Source organism: Thamnophis sirtalis, unplaced genomic scaffold (assembly GCF_051295495.1).
Source record: "Thamnophis sirtalis isolate CommonGarterSnake01/CBP01778 unplaced genomic scaffold, rThaSir2_p1.2 scaffold_9, whole genome shotgun sequence".
NCBI classification, from domain to species: Eukaryota; Metazoa; Chordata; class Lepidosauria; order Squamata; family Natricidae; genus Thamnophis; species Thamnophis sirtalis.
This window is the reverse complement of record NW_028261389.1, coordinates 68,535,177-68,552,157: the sequence shown is the minus strand read 5'-3', so window position 1 is coordinate 68,552,157 and position 16,981 is coordinate 68,535,177. Positions and strand designations below refer to the sequence as shown.

The window sequence follows — 16,981 nt, the reverse complement described above, 5'->3', positions numbered from 1 at the left end:
GCCCAGAGGACTCTGCCATAGGTTTGCCATCACGGGTATGTCACATAGATTGATCTGCATGTAGGCCTCAAACACACAACTCTTTCCCCACAATTTGCTGCATTGCTTCTATTGGCTAAAGACTATAGTTGAACTTTAAAAATAATTCTTCAATACATAATCTGGCAGATACACCCAAATGCTGACATGTTGCAGCAGATTTGACAAATAAATATTGTACCTCTTAAAACATGGGTTTTATCCACACTATTATTTTTACTTAGAAGTATCATACTTGCCTCTCAGGAACTGTTCTCTCACTGAAATCCAATTTGAGGAAATAAATGAGCTCTTTGCTAATGAGTTAGCTGAGGTGTACAGCTGATTAGTCACTGTAGTAGTGGGGAATTTTAACTACTCTGACATTAACTCTGCAGGGAATGTGAGATCAAACAAGTTCCTGACATGAATGAAGGCACATATACATGTCCCAGGATAATGTCGCAGGATCCAACCTGGGTCACACACCAGGCCCAGAGATTTAGTCTTTCAAGCTTTAGGACTTTTTATTATTATTATTTATAAAATTTATATGCCGCCCAATCCCAAAGGACTCCGGGTGGCTTACAAAAAAAGAGAGAGAGAGAGAGAGAAAAGACACATAACGAGAAAAAAAAAACCTTGTGCTGGAACCCTTCTTCAGGGAACTTGAATTCCCCGAGGATGGGCTCCAGCATTGCTGAAAGCTCAGAACAGTAAACCTCTGGTCCTGGTAACTGACCCAGACTGGATCCTGCAAATTCATGGCAAGCTAACAACATTGACATGCAAAAGATAACAGGAGGGAACAAGAGGGACAGTTATACTGGACTTAATTTTACCAATAGGGATGAAATGGTTGAGGGAGAAGTTATAGGAACTTTGAGGAAAAATGTCAATGTTATACTTGAATTCACCATAATGCAACCACAGATAACTAGTGTTTTGGACTTTAAGAGAGCTGACTTTAACAAATAGCTGTTGAACAAGATATTCTGGATGCTCTTTAAGGCCCCCTATATACAGTATGTTTCAGTAATACACTCAGGAGGTAACCAAACCTTGTGTGACTGTTAATAAAATTTAGGAAAGTGCAATTGGTTAGGAATTATCTGTATCATACCAGCTTCTTTTTCTTTCTGGATCAGGGTGCCTCCTGAAAAGTAAGCCTGGGTAGAACGTTTCATTTTACACTGAAATGCGCTCTCTTGGCTTTTCTGTAGCTTCCTAGAATGGCTTTGATGTTCCAGACTAGAGCCTATAAGCTTTAAAGTGTGACTCCTGGTAGTATGTTTATACAAATTATTCAGCAACAAGATGAGACTGGCTTAACGTTTGCCTTCTTTCCGGATTTTCATTTTCTTAGCCAAAATTCTAGCGCTGAAATTCCCGGAATCTTCTCATCTAATCAGGACTGGTCCTGCTGAGATCCCGAGACCCAGGGATGTCTGCTGGTCCCAAAGGCCGAGGTTCGAATCTATGCATCGTTGGTTGGGGCTCTTGGTTCGAGCTCTGGTTGCGTTTCGTCACCATTCGAGGAGACCTCATCAGTGCACTTTGAATTGTGCTCATCTGTCAGAACTCAAGTCTTTAAATACCTTTTTTATGTGATGCAATTTAGTCTGAATGTTGTTTGTTCAGATACTTCTGAGTCATGGTCTGATTTCGGATGGTTTGATTGGCTGGCTGTTGTTATTGAAACTAGTCCGATTTCTTGTGAGCTGATTTATAACTATTCGTCATTCCTCCTACCTGAATTAAAGCTAAGGGTGGAGGAGAATAAAGAAAGCAAGTCACAGCCATACTTTGATGCTGCTTCCACAATCCTCTCCTTCAACAACTCGGATCACAAGCAAAGTTGCACAATCTCTTGGGGAGAAAAAATAAATTTAGAAATTTAACGTCGATTAGCAGCTGGAAAAAAAGCACGACTCTGATTGGCTAAACAGGAGACGGGATCGTTTACAAGATTAGAAGGGATCCAATTAGAAGAAAATCGCTATAGATCAGGGTCGGAGTGTGGACTCCTTGGTCCTGCCTAGCTTGGAGGCGCTTGGTTACCTAACCGGGTAACAAAACGTGCGCACAAGCCAACCACCAAGTTCAGAGATCACCGAGAACCACCTTGGAAAAGGATCTTCCATCCCACCAAATCCAAGCCTTGGAAAACGGTGATCAGCCCGGTTTCCAGGTTCGCTCCGCGCATGCGTCCTACTTCTCCGCCGTCGAAGTAGGAAGTTGAAGCCGATTGGTTCGCGAGGAGAACCAACGGGATGGGTCCCTTCGTTTTAAAAAAAAAAGCCACACCAGAAGCGAAGGGAGCGGCTTAAAAGCGGGGCGGATGCGGATATCCTGCAGTTTTCCCCGCCATCCAATCGGGAGGGGCCGCTTCTCGAGGCGGCCAATGAGAGCCCAGGAGAGAACGGCGGAGGCCGTGAAAGGAGTCCTTTGCCTCCGAACTGAGACAGGCGACGAGAAGGAAGGGAGGGAGGGAGGGGGGCGGGGGCTAGGATCGGAGTTGCTTGGCCATTCGAGCTGCCCCGGGGAAGCCGCCGTGGAGGCGAAGGGCTGAGGCGGACCCTCCTCTTCGCCGCTTGGAGCCGGGGAACTTAGTGGACCAGTAAGTAAGCGAAGAAGGGAGATCGGCTTCCTGTCGAGAGAGTTTTCCCATTCAGCCTATAGCGAAGATGGGTCGCAGGCTAGCGGGATGGATCCCGGCGGGGGGGGGGGAATCTGGCAGGGGGGTGGAGGCTGCCGGTCGTCCGAAAAGTCTGAAAGTGGACTTTTCCCACTCGCGATCCTCCTGTGATCACCTTTTGGTCCCCTTTTTTGAAGGAGCTCGTTGCCCCCTGAGTAGGTCGAAGAAGAAGTCGATTGGTTCAAGGTCATCGGCCAATGAGCCTCGCCCAAGGCTGGGGAGGGCGGATCGAGGATCCAGCTTTGCTTCGCGGGTGGAATTCCTCCTATAAGCCCACCCTTCGCTAGGAGGAGTGGGAGTGGTGGCTGACCCAGCCCTCCGTTTGTGGGAACGGGTCGAGGTTGTGTGTTTGGTGTCTGTGTGTAGGGCTGCATCTCCAGCCATGCAAAATTGCCTGGATGACTTTTGAGTCAGGACTCGTTTCTCACGGAGTGGTTTAAAATGAAGGGAGAAAAAAAACTCATTCAGGAGAAGATCGGTGGTAATAAAATGATGAAAAGGAGAAAGCTTAAAAGACCAGGAGTCTTCTGACATCTAAGAGACAAATGGACAAGTCTCCTTTAAAAAAATGTTATTAGTAAAAACGAATGACCAATAGCACTTAGACTTATATACTGCTTTACAGCCCTCTCTAAGAGGTTTACAGAGTCAGCCTATTACCCCCAACAATCTGGGTTCTCTTTTTACTTACCTGGGAAGGATGGAAGGCTGAGTCAACCTTGAGCCTGGTGAGATTCGAACTGCCAAATTGCAAGCAGTCAACAGAAATAGCCTGCACTACTGCACTCTAACCACTGTGCCACCACGGCTAATGACATTGTAACAATAAAGATTGGTGGTACAGGTAGTCCTCAGCTTACAGCAGTTCATTTAGTGGACCATTCAAAGTTACAACAGCACTGAAAAAAGTAACACATGACCATTTTTCACATTTATGACTGTTGCAGATCCCCATGGTCATGTGATTTACATTTGGATGCCTGACAACTGACATTTATGACTATTGCAGTGTCCTGGGATCATAGGATCCCCTTTAGTGATCTTCTGACTAGCAAAATCAATGGTGAAACCAGATTCATTTAACAACTGTGTTACTAATTTAAGATTCGCTTAACAGATGTGGCAGGCAAAGTTATAAAATGGGGCAAAACTGACTTAATAAATTTCTCACTTAGCAATAAGCTTGGGCTCAATTATGATTATAAATTACTACTTGTAGTCTGACTTGGTTAGAAAGATAAATTAGTATTCATTGATTTCATAATATTTTCCTTCTTACATGGAATATATTAGACAAATATATTCTACCTTGCGGCCTAATGGTTGCTTTGGAATTGAAGCACTTGCTCACTGCTCGTTCTTTAATCACACCTCTGGTTACCTTAACCATGGTTAATTGAATTATAAAATTATCTGGGTTTGCATGATACACCAAATGTTAACAAACCAGAGGCTGCATGCATACATCTTGTAGCTTAGAATATGATTCAATAGTATGAACATTAGAATAATGTGCTAACACTGAATCTATCAATCTGGATTGGCATTCAGTTAATGAAAAAGTTCTTTAGTTAGCTTATCTTTCACCTTTTCCTTGTAAACCTTGTTTTGGATTTGGCTTTTAATTATGAAAGCACCATGCTAGAAACCAGGAGACTGTGAGTTCTAGTCTTGACTTAGGCACAGAGCCACCTGGGTGTCCTTGAGCCAGTCACTTTCCCTCAACCCTAGGAAGGAGGAAATGGCAAACTACTTCTGAAGAACCCTTTCAAGAAAACTGCAGAGACCTGTCCAGGCAGTCTGAGAATTAGGATGGTTAAATAGGAAAAAAAAAATAGTTTGCCAGCCAAAGTTGTAGATGTGGGGATAAACAGTAGTAATTATATATATGGAATGAGACACATTTAGAATTTTAGAAGAGAAACCACCTAGATCCAAAATTAACCCTTTAGGTCCAGGATACCAAGTAATGTTTAGATATTTGGTGGAAAAACACCCTTGATTTGATGAGATCCAAACCATGGAAAAGAAAAAAAAAGTATGATATTATTCAAGGTATGGCAAATAGGGTTAAAAAATAGACATACGAAGATACAGAGCAGTAAGTTATCTTGATTTTGCTGACCATAATTGTTCATTTTATATTAACATAGTGACTCAGTCTTCAAATTTTTTTAGGGTTAGTAATAATAGTAAGGGGAGTGTGCTCCTACTGAATGCTCTATATTTCATGCCATCAACCATGGGATCCATCTGGGAGATTTGACCAATGTGGAAAGTGGAGACAAATTCTTGCAGGGTTATCTATAGGTAGTGATATTGAGTGTTCCCCCCCCCCCAAAAAAAACCCCAAACTTTTGTTCAATAGCAATCTGAAATCCTGAAAGTTCTGTGGTCTTTCATGCTTTTTAATATCTCAACCGAGTTTGTAGATTATAAATTCTAACATATGCTACGAAGTGTTAAATGATCTCCTCGAAGGATTAAATATGAATGAATAAACTGAGGCTTAATCCTGATAAATTGGAAGATCCCGCTTGAACGGCAGCAAATGGATCAAATTGGAAATAGAAATATAACTGTTATGAAATAATCAGTTATGCTGTTTTGAGATTCTCTTAAATCCCCCCCCCCCCCCAGTAATGATGACAGTTGAATCTTCTCAAATTCTGCTAAAACAACATTGATTAAATTCTGTTATATTTATGTGTAACATGTGAACCTTACACCTCCTCATACTGTTTGGAAGTATGGGTATTGTTGCCAAATTACTATCACTTGTGCATAGAATCTTGCACGAGCTTCTGTGCTGTTTTGGCTACAATTTGGTGTACAAGCTTTTTCCTAAATGACTTTTGGCCAGAATATCCAATATATTGCCCCTTTTCGGTGTGTGAGGCTCTACTATGGGCTCCCCTGAGCTAGACAAACAATTTTTTTGACTTTTGTGTGTAAAACCTGTCTGATTAGAAGCAAGGTAGCAAACTATAGAGGAATAAGCACTGTAATATAATAGCATTACAGTAAGGAATGCAGAAATTGAAAAGAACATATTCATATTATAGCCTGGGCCTCTTGGAAAAACCGGGCTTTTTACAGTTTTCTTGAAGGTCAGCTGGGTCAGAGAAAAACAGACCAGAGGGAATACCAGAGAACAGGTTCAACAATAGATAAGGCATGTCCCTAAGCCAGAGATGGTGAACCTTTTAGACACCGATTGCCCAAAGTGCACGTATGCACCCAAACTGCAAGGTATGGGCGCATGCACTTATGTCCTGATAAAACCACAAGGTGTGCATGCGCACCACTCACATGCGTGCCCCACACATTCACAGCAGAAACCCAAAGACCAGCTGGCTGGTGGGAAGTGCGTGCACATGCGCAACAGAGACCTGAAGCGGAGCTGGGGCGACGGCGCACGTGCCCACAGAGAGAACCGTATGTGCCACCTCTGGCACGTGTGCCATAGGTTTGGCACGACTGCTGTAGGCTCTAATAAGAATGATACGGTTTTGTTTTATAGAACCCAGAGTACAGGAACCCCATCTGATCTTATAGGGTGGACAGAAATGATTGGAGATGAGCAATCCCTAAATATCCAGGGCTGGGTCTTGAATGGCTTATAAAGATGGATCTGCAGCACTTTGAATTGCTCCCAAAAACCAGTTGGTAACTAGTTAACAATGCGGAGCCATCTAATAAACACATTGAAGAGCGCCAGTGTAACATTTGCATGGTTTTGTTCTGGACTAGATAACGCTGCATTTAAGGGCAGTCTATTTAAAGGCATTAGTCCAAATAAGAGATAGCTAAGGCATGATGAATTATTGAGAGAATGGTCTGCCACTCCCCGAAAAGACACAGTTGTTGTACAAGATGAATCTGCGCACAAATTGCCTGAACGGTTGAGGATTAAATAGAAATGCTGGTGAGTTAACCAGTGGCAAGGAAGTATGTTGTGGAATTTTTTCTCATAGAAAGAGATAGATTGTGTATGTGCCATTAAATCATTTTTGACTCCTAGCAACTGCATAGAGAGATCTTCTCCATGATGATTCATCCCTAACCTGTTCTTTCAAGCCTCCCAGTGGGACACTCATTGCCTTCATATCTGAGTCCATCTGCCTTGCTGCTGGTTGTCCTCTTCTTTCCTTTGATCTTTTCCAGAGAGATGAAGCTGTGAAGGATGTGTCCAAAGTAGGATAATTTGACCCTGATGATTTGTGCCTTGAGTGAAAACTCTGGGTAGATTTTGTTTGATAATCCTTCGGTTTGTTTCCTTGGCTGGCCAAAGTCCAACTTTTACTTCCATAATATCACCGAGAATTCTGCAGCTTGCATGATTTTGGTGCAGTGCTGACCACAGCATTTGAATAACTTTTCCAAGGGCTTTTTTATGGCTGTTCTTTCCAGCCCTGGCTTGTGCATATTTCTGTGTTGGCAGAATAGGGATAGAATAGAAGCTATCCATCCCTTTGATATCTTCCCGGATGAATCGCAATGACAGCTTGACAATTAATTGTCAAATGAATGAAGAGAACGAATGAGGATGAAATGAATGGATGGGTGGAGAAATGAGAAAAAGCAATTGGATGGAATTGATGAGAAGTTTAACAGAAAAAAAGTTGAGATATGAAGCAACTTGGTAGAAATGAGAACAGTTTACAGTGCATAAAGTAAAGGTAAAGATTCCCCTCGCACATATGTGCTAGTTGTTCCCGACTCTAGGGGGCGGTGCTCATCTCCTTTTCAAAGCAGAAGAGCCAGCGCTGTCCAAAGACGTCTCCGTGGTCATGTGGCCGGCATGACTAAATGCCGAAGGCACACGAAATGCTGTTACCTTCCCACCAAGGTGGTCCCTATTTTTCTACTTGCATTTTTGCATGCTTTTGAACTGCTAGGTTGGCAGAAGCTGGGACAAGTAACGGGAGCTCACTCCATTACACGGCGCTAGGGATTCCAACGGCTGAATTGCTGATAGCCTTCTGATAAACAACCTCAGTTTCTTAGCCACTGGGCCACCACCTCCCTTTACAATGTATAAAGAGGTGTTATTGTTAGCATCTTTAATGGCCATTGTGACCAGGAGGTCTTTACCCTTTTTTTTGGCTGATCCCTCTTCAGAAACATCTAAGAAAGTCACACACACAAAAATATCGCTAACTATAGCTCTTAGAAATCATCTGATTCCTCCCTTATGTTATTAATTATTAATTGTATTGAAATTTTCTTGCAGTTTTAAAATTACTTTTATTGTGCTATTGATCTTTTTCTTGTGTTTGCTTTTGCATGCAAACTTTGCTTGTATATTGAGGTTTAGATTTAGTTGTATTTCCTTTACTGTTTTTTATCTCATGTCTTCAAATTCTTTAGCTGACTATTTTTACTCCTTTTCTGGGCTTTTCATAATATTGTTTAGCCCGAAAAGGAAATTGTATGACCTATGAATGAATGTACAGTAAAAGCAAAGCACAATAATAATTCTAAGAACATTATCGATTATTATAAGCTCTTGATTGAGCCTTAATATGTACAAAACACCCAATCTAAACTATCTCTGGAAAAGGAATTTCATGAACAAGGTGACACAGGCAAAATGTCACTAGTATCCGATTATTTTCATTTTGGGGAGAAAGTAGATTGGTAGATTGATTAAATGAAGAGCAATCAGTGAGTAAATTACATACATTAGAGAGGGCTGAAAGCCCTATGAAGCGGTATATAAGTCTAATAAATAAATAAATAAATACATAACAGTACGTACATACATACCGTATTTTTGGACTATAAGAGGCACTTCCCATCCCCCCAAAATGTGGGTGGAAATGTCTGTGCATCTTATATCTCGAATATTATGGCGGGCGAAGGAGGGTTGATGTGGCGCTGATCAGCTGTTCTAGGAGGTGAATGGGTGGTGGCGGCGAATGGGCCGCGGCAAACAGACGGTGGCAGTGGTGAATGGGCCATGGCGGCAGCAAACAGATTGCGAAGGCAGAAGCAGATTTTTTTTTCTTGTTTTCCTCCTCTAAAGTTAATGTATGTCTTATAATCCGGAGTGTCTTATAGTCTGAAAAATATGGTACATACATGCATACATACATACATACATACATTCAAAGCTGTATGTTGAAAGATGGTGGAAGATCTAGAAAGACCTGATCAAACTGATGAGAGGGAGAGATAGTTTTATTGGTATATACTAGATATGATTGAAGCTACGGTGTTTGCAAGGACGGAAAGACCTGGAGCGGTCTAGTGAATGACATTGCATAGCCTAAATTTAGTGATACTGCCTTTACGTTTTCATTTTGCACTGGGAATATTATATAAAACCATACTTGCACTACATTTCTTATCCTCCTATTGTGTAATCAGAACACTGCAATTTTTTACAGGAAATCCCAGTCACGAATGTATTGGGAAACTATGCTCAGGAGGAAGGCCAGACATGCTGTATATTATTATTGCACATAACATTTTCTTTCTAGAGACATTGCGCAAAATGGTAGGATTTCAAACAGTGCATTCATAAGGCCTTCCGGAAAGATAGGCTAGTATTAGAAGAAAATTCCGAGTTCGACTCCAGACCAAGTCCTCCATAGATTATTTGGAGCAAAGTTTATTTCAACAGCATAATGTGCAGTATAGGGGTCGAAAGCTGGCTACCCACGTTACATTTCTATATATATATATATATCTTCCTCCGAGCAACAGAGCTTGCCAATGAGGAATTATTGGAAATTGTAATTAACGGCCCAAAATGGGATGGTCAAGCATCCCCCCTGTAGATTTTGAAGGTAGCTGTCAGAAAAAAAGGGGTCTTTAATTTATTAATTGGTGTAATCTCTATATCCTGAAAGAAATGTTTACTTGAATGGCAGTCACATTTGTCCATTTTCATCCTCTTTATGTGCCTTGGTGTTGACCTTGGGTGATGCGTCCATGTTTGGGGAATTTGTGTGTGTGTGTGTGTGTGTGTGTGTGTGTGTGTGTGTAAGTAAAGGATTTTCATATCCTGGGGGAATTTCTGATGGTTCTTATTTATTTATTTATTTATTTATTTATTTATTTATTTATTTATTAGACTTATATACCGCTTCATAGGGCTTTCAGCCCTCTCTAAGTGGTTTACAAATTTTTTAGCAAGTTGAGTCAGCAACTTGCCCCCACAGTCCGGGTCCTCATTTCACCCACCTCGGAAGGATGGAAGGCTGAGTCGACCTTCAGCCGGTGAGATTTGAACCGCTGAACTGCAGATCACAGTCAGCTAAAGTGGCCTGCAGTACTGCACCCTAACCACTGCACCACCTCGGCTCCTTATTGAGTTACTGATATCTGCCGACTTCCTATCAGTTTCATCCAAAGTGTCAAACTCGGTCGAAAGGCTCAAGTTGGTTCTTTGTTTTGTGACTCGGAGTTTCCTGGGGTCAGGCATGGACAAGGTTAGCATGTGGACTGGCTAGAAGATGTGGAGGATTTTACCTTCTCACAGGATTCCATACATCCGAGTATTAGCATACTTAGAAATGGTGTATCTTTTGGTAACATCCTGTAAAATACCGTAGTTGCGATGACATCATCGGAGCCTGGTTGGGAGTGGGAACCGGGACCCTCGGATGGGGAATGGCGTGTGTCCCTTGGAATGCTTGGAGAGGCCAAGGGCTGAGGACAATAATGTCCTAGGCCCCTTAGGCATTGGGGGAGGTGGTCAACCGGACAGAGAGCCGCCTGCCCTCACAGACACGGAGGAGGATGGGCTACTGACAGGCAGCGGTGCTAATAGGCAGCAGATCCCCTCTGATGAGGAACAACTGCCCCCTCCACTTGATCCAAGGGCGCGAAGAGTGGAGCTCAGGCAAGGCCAGAGAAGGACTGCAAGGCTATTCGGGAGACACCCTGCACCTTCTCATACAGAACACCTAGTGTAGGTTGACTTAAGGAGAAGCTGTGGGGAGGGGGGAGGTGTCTTTGTCAGGAACAATTGTTTGTTTTGACTTACACTCCCCTGGCTTTACAATACAATACAATAGCAGAGTTGGAAGGGACCTTGGAGGTCTTCTAGTCCAACCCCCTGCCTAGGCAGGAAACCCTATACTTTGACTGGTGGCTCCTGCCTGTGGCTTGCCTTCGGGCTTGTGGAATTGCCTTTGGCCTTGACTCTGGGCCGTGCACCTTTTCTTTGGACTTTCTTTATTGTTTACGTGGTTTTTGTTTGGGGGACTGAGGGTGGCTGCCTTCAGATTAGCGTGGGGTAGTGCCTTACCAGCTGTGGTAGGGTTATTTGGTGTGGCCTTTAATCAAAGCAATAAAGGACTCTATTGATTGCTGCTTCTGCCAAGGAAGCGACCTGGGCCACAACAGTAGTATCTTAATGTGTGATGCAACTCTATTTCATAATAGAGTTGAAAGTCCAGGGAGACATTACAGTTTAATGGTTTGACAGACTGTAGAATTTTTAAGCAGTTGTAACTAATTTACCAAGTGTTTTGCATGATATTCTGCCCTACTTTGATATAAGCAGTTACCGTTGGCAGTTATAAAATCTTGCTATATATATATATATATATATATATATATATATATGTATGTATGTATGTATGTATGTATGTATGTATGTATGTATGTATGTCTGTCTGTCTGTCTGTCTGTCTGTCTGTCTGTCTGTCTGTCTGTCTGTCTATCTATCTATCTATCTATCTATCTATCTATCTATCTATCTATCTATCTATCTTCTTTTTACCTACAAAATATGGCTTGAGCTTTATTATGAGGGGAGGGTTTATTGTTTTGGGGTTGCTGGGCGGCTGCTCTCTTGTGAGCGGGCTCCCAAAGAGCCGGGCACAGCCTCATGGGCGAATGGCTGTGTTGCGGTCGCAGCAACGCAACACAACAGCCATGAAGCGACCACGCTCATGAGCAGCCACCCGGCAACCCCCCTCTTCAGCTGGGCACAGCGCTGCTCACCAACCTAACGGTATCCTGGAGGCACCAAGCAACGTGATCACCTTTGGCCCCCCCCCCGGTTCCCGCGGCTTGGCACCTTCATGATATTGCCAGGTTGGTGAGCGGTGCGCTGCCTGGCCGGAGGTGGGGGGTTGTTCAGGGGGATTATATGCAGGGGGGGCTTATATTTTTGCCCACCGGAAAAATGTGGCATTGCTGTATTATGAGGACATGTCGTATTTTCGGGGAAATACGGTATATGCTGGTCTTGTTGTATTCGGGTCTTTTCCCATGTAAGATTGAGATTGTCTTGGCAACGTTTCGGCGGCGAGTCAGACCTCGCCGAAACGTTGCCAAGACAATCTCAATCTTATATGGGAAAAGACCCGAATACAACAAGACCAGCATACCTGCACCCATGAAAATCTACGAAAACATATATAAGAGGTTCATTCTATTCTCAGAAGAAAACCAAGCAGATTTATTATGCTCCTCAGAAAGACTGAAATTAATACCTGACTATGAACTAAAGAATGTCTAGGAAAATACCTTAATCTTGTGTAAGAACAGTTTTTAGTCCAACTGGAAAGGCAGGTTAGCATGTTCCTGTATCTTTGAGATTTAAAGCCTCTGACCTTTTTCTCTTTGGGTGCCAAAAGCACTTGCATTCCCACCCTCATACTTTAATGCCCCCCGTGCCATACCCCTACGCATGCACACATGACCCCCCCCCCCCGCCCCGTGCATGCGCGCACGGCTTTCTTGGGGCCTGGGGAGGGTGAAAATGGCCGCCTCAGCCTCCCCCCAGGCCCTCCGGAGGCCGCAAGCAGCCCATTTTCCGACTTCTGGTGGGCCTGTAGGTCCATTATTCGCCCTCCCCACGTTCAAAGGCTTTCTGGGAGCCTGGGGAGGGCAAAAACACCCTCTCCCGCCCCTCTGGAGGGCAGAAACAGCCCATTTTCTGACTTCCAGTTTGCGCATTGGGTCATTTTTCGCCCTTCGGAGGCTTCAGGGAAGCCTCCTGAAGTTGACAGAGGGCGAAAAACAGCCCAATGTGTAAACCGGAAGTTGGTTTCTGAACTTCTGGTTTGTGCGTTGGATTGTTTTTCGCCCTTCAGGGAAGCCTCTGGAGGGCGAAAACAGCTAAAAATCAAGGCCGAAATCAGCTGGCCATGTGCGCACTGGAGCTGACAGAGCAATGCCTTGCGTGCCCTCAGAAATGGCTCCGAGAGCCACAGGTTCACCATCACGGGCCTATGGCCTTAATGTTTAGTTAAGTTAAAACTTATCTCCAACTATTCTGGTTGATCCTGCAATAATTCTGCCATAGTCTTTGCGAAAACAATGATAGAATAGAATAGCATAGCATAGAATAGAATAGAATAAGCTGGAAGGGACTTTGGAGATCCTCCAGTCCAGCCCCCTGCTCAAGCAGGATAGCTGTTGTATGGAAACAATGCCTAGCATAGTTTTTTTTTAATCTGAAAAATTATGCAACCTAAGAATGTATCAGTAATATGAAATTAAAACAGTGAAATAAAAATCTGTACCATCTAAGTATTAAGTGTGCCTTAACTGTATCACTAATAAGCTAATAATTCACAGCCTTAAATTACATTAACATAATGATTAGCATTCAAATTAACTCATTTGGACTGCCTAGATATAAAATGGGCTGGTAGCCAGTATGGATTTACCAATCGCTCAACCTAAGCCAAACTTCCAGACGTAGAATATGAATAAAATGAAGGCAGAATGGAAAAAGATTGATTGTAAGACTGTTGCAAATCAAGATTGCACACTTACATATACATATATAGGAAAAATAAGTGGAGCTTGCAACAAAAGATAATAAAGTGGGTTGACTCTGTGTATATTTTCTAATTTAGTTTTGATTAATCCCTTGTGGATTTTAGTACTTTTTTTTTCCCTGAGCATCACTTGAATTTATATCTTTGAGATGGTAATCAGACTGTTTTCCAAATCTAGTGTTGCTGACACACTTTGATATTTGCATCTCCACAGTGAAGGATCTAACCACTGACATAAAAAGCTGGCTGACTGGTTACTTTAGTGGGATTTTGGGCTAGTCAAAACTGCTGATTTTTAAATGCTCAGACTTTGGAGAATATAAATTATCACTAAATTACTGTTCTTTTTGTTTACTTTTTTCATGAATAGGAGTATTTGCTGGAGATATGTAGAAAATTGGCTTGCTCTCATAATTCAATGAGCTGAATTATAACACACATTTGTTTATTTGTTTGTGTATGTATGTGTTTGTTTATTAAATGTATTTGCCATCTATCTCGCTGCGAGGCTACTCTAGGCAGCTTACAAGAATAAAAAGGAAGAAATGAAAAGAGCATAAAGAGGACAAATCAATTGCACCAACTGAAGCTTCCAAGGGTAGCCCCATGCAGAGAGCATTGCAGTAGTCAGGACAAGAGATATCTAGGCTACTCTTGTCTAGCTCAGGGAGTCACGATCCAGGAAAGGTCACAGCTGGTGCACAAATGGAGCGCTCTCCTAATCTTCACACACCCTCAGATTAATAGAGTTGGAAGGGACCTTGTAGGTCATCTAGTCCAACCCTACACACAGGTGGCACACAGAGTCATATCTGTTGGCACACGAGCCGTCAGCTCCAACACGCATGTTCACGCCAGCCAGCTGATTTTCGGCCTACCCCGGCCCCCGGAGGAAATACCAAGAGTTGGAGGCGAGCAGTGTGGTGCATGTGTGGGGGGAGCGTGGGAGGTATGTTGTGTGCGCATACGCAAGTGAGGGGGTGCTTTGCATTAGGGGTGCTAGCACATACACATGCTATTGTGCATGCACACTCACATTTTTGGCACCCAACAACGAAAAGGTTAGCCCTCACTGCCCTACACCATTTCTGACAGATGGCAGTACAGTCTCTTCTTGAAAGCTTCCAGTGATGAAGCTCCTACAACTTCTGAAGGCAACTTCTGATCCATTGGTTGATTGTTCTCGCTGTCAGAAAATTTCTCCTTATTTCCAGGTTGAATCTCTCCTTGGTCAGTTTCCATCCATTATTCCTTGTCTGACCTTTGAGTGCTTTGGAAAATACGTTGACCCTCCTCCTCTCTGTGGCAGCCCCTCAAATATTGGAACACTGCTATCATGTCTCCCCTGGTTCTTCTTTTCATTAAACTAGACATACCCAGTTCCTGCAACTGTTCTTCCTATGTTTTAGTCTCCAGTCCCCTAATCATCTTTGTTGCCCTTCTCTGCACTCTTTCTAGAGTCTCCACATCTTTGTAGTGACCAAAACTGAATGCAGTATTCTAGACATGGTCTTGTCCACCACCTGCTCTTTAAGTCCAGAAAACCTCTTGGTTGTAAACTGGGTCTAAACAGGATAGTGCAACCCAGAAGAAAGAATGACAAACACTTGGAACTTGAGGCTCCGTGCACCCAAAATCACTCAAGTCATGCCCGGGTTCAATTGAAGACCATTGTCCCTCATCCAAATTACATTACATTAAATGAGCATATTCGGAAGGTAGACATAGTTAGTCTCTTGCTTTGGCTATGTTTCTTGATAAATGGGCCATTGCATTAGTGCATTTATTCTCCATCACACGCATCGCAGAACCCAAAAACGCAGTCAGAAAAGAAGAAAAAACTTCCTCCCTTTTCCAGCACCTTAAAGCAACAGGACATGAAATTGATTTTGAAGGAACCAAATTAATCTCCAAAACAGAACTCTTCAACAAGAGAATAATTATGGAAGCCATCAAAACAGAGAAACACCCCCACAACATGAGTAAACGTAATGATACCTCCCACCTACCAGACATCTGGAAACCAGCCCTAGTCAACAAACGAACCCCACCCACCACCCAGGTTATTACAACACAAAAGAACAGCAGACACACAGCCAGCACCTCAGCCACACAGGATGATACGAAACAGCGACCAATCTACAAACATCAATTCCATCTATCAATCAGGATGCAACTACACAGCCAATCAACCCACTTACAGCAACAAAGCCAGCACTCCACACACACCCACCAAGATTTATAGAAAGACGACAGCTCCGGCCACACCTTACTCGCACAAGCACGAAGCTGAAAACACCAGCCTGAAGATGACGAGTGGGACCTTGCCGAAACGTTGGCAAGACAATCTCAATCTTACATGGGAAAAGACCAGTACACCTGTGAAAAGATTTTCACGGGTGTAGGTATGCTAGTCGTTTCCCATGTAAGATTCAGATTGTCTTGGCAACGTTTCAGCGAGGTCTCGCTCGCCATCTTCAGGCTGGGTTTTGGGCTCAAAGTGTCATATATATATGCATGTGCTTATTTATGTGTAAATTTGTGACCAGTCCTCACATTTACAACGGCAGCGTTCCTGTGGTCATACAGATGACTCTCAAGCTCTTCCAATCAATGAGGGTTTATGACTGTTGCAGAATCCTATGATCATCCGATCTCCATTTGCACTTTTCACAGTGGAGTGCAGTGCAGTGGAGAAGCTTGTAACCACACGGTTATGAATATTTCATACCTGAGGAGGAGAAATGTCCTTGGCATATTTAAGATATATTTGATCAATGAGTCATTTCTCTTAATTCCAATGGATTAAAGCTGTGGGAGCTACAAAATTATCTTTGGAATGTTTGCATAACCTTGAGATAGTGCTTACCTTGTTTTCTCCAGGCAGTGCTGTAGGATATTTGTTCTAGTGAAATATTTCTTTTAATTACCTAATTACTTACGTTCCAGTTGCTCACATAAATTAAAATCTAATCAATTGTTAATGAGTGAAAACAATCGGCTCTAATTTCTTTGACTTCCCAACAGACTATAAGCCAGATGAATGATATTTTTATGTTCATTAAATAGAAATAAAAATCAAATCTCTGCGAAAAACAGTTTTCAGGGATTTGAACCATCTTTCCAAAAGTGGGTATATTTTATTTTTGGAAGAAAGAGGAAACAAGTAAAATGCAATAATCTTTGATCAAAGACTGAGGATACTATTTTTAGAAATATTTCACTAAAAATATTTAGAAAAGGGAGGGTTAGGATACATAGTACAGTACGTAAGCATTATGAATAGTTAAAGAGGAGGAGAAAAAATGATTGCGTGCTGCAGAAAGAATGACTTCATTTTGAGCCACTAGGATTTTAAGCCGTCAACAAGAAATTACCAAATGTGCAAAGAGAATTCAGCTTCGAATCATTGGTATAAGTGAAATACTGCACCATAAAGAAACCTTTTTAAATAGAATAGAATAACAGAGTTGGAAGGGCCCTTGGAGGTCTTCTAGTCAAACCCCCTGCT

General features: G+C 42.6%; 1 protein-coding gene across 2 annotated transcripts in view; it reads left to right on the top strand.

Moving 5' to 3' along the window:
* Positions 1-2,511: 2,511 nt before the first annotated feature.
* The window catches only part of PACSIN2 (protein kinase C and casein kinase substrate in neurons 2), a 53,121-nt gene continuing 38,651 nt past the window's right edge, over positions 2,512-16,981 (top strand). For both annotated transcript variants that reach the window (XM_087722194.1, XM_087722193.1), the window contains exon 1: positions 2,512-2,638. The gene's annotated coding sequence lies outside the window, so the exon portion shown is untranslated. The remainder of the gene's footprint in view (positions 2,639-16,981) is intronic.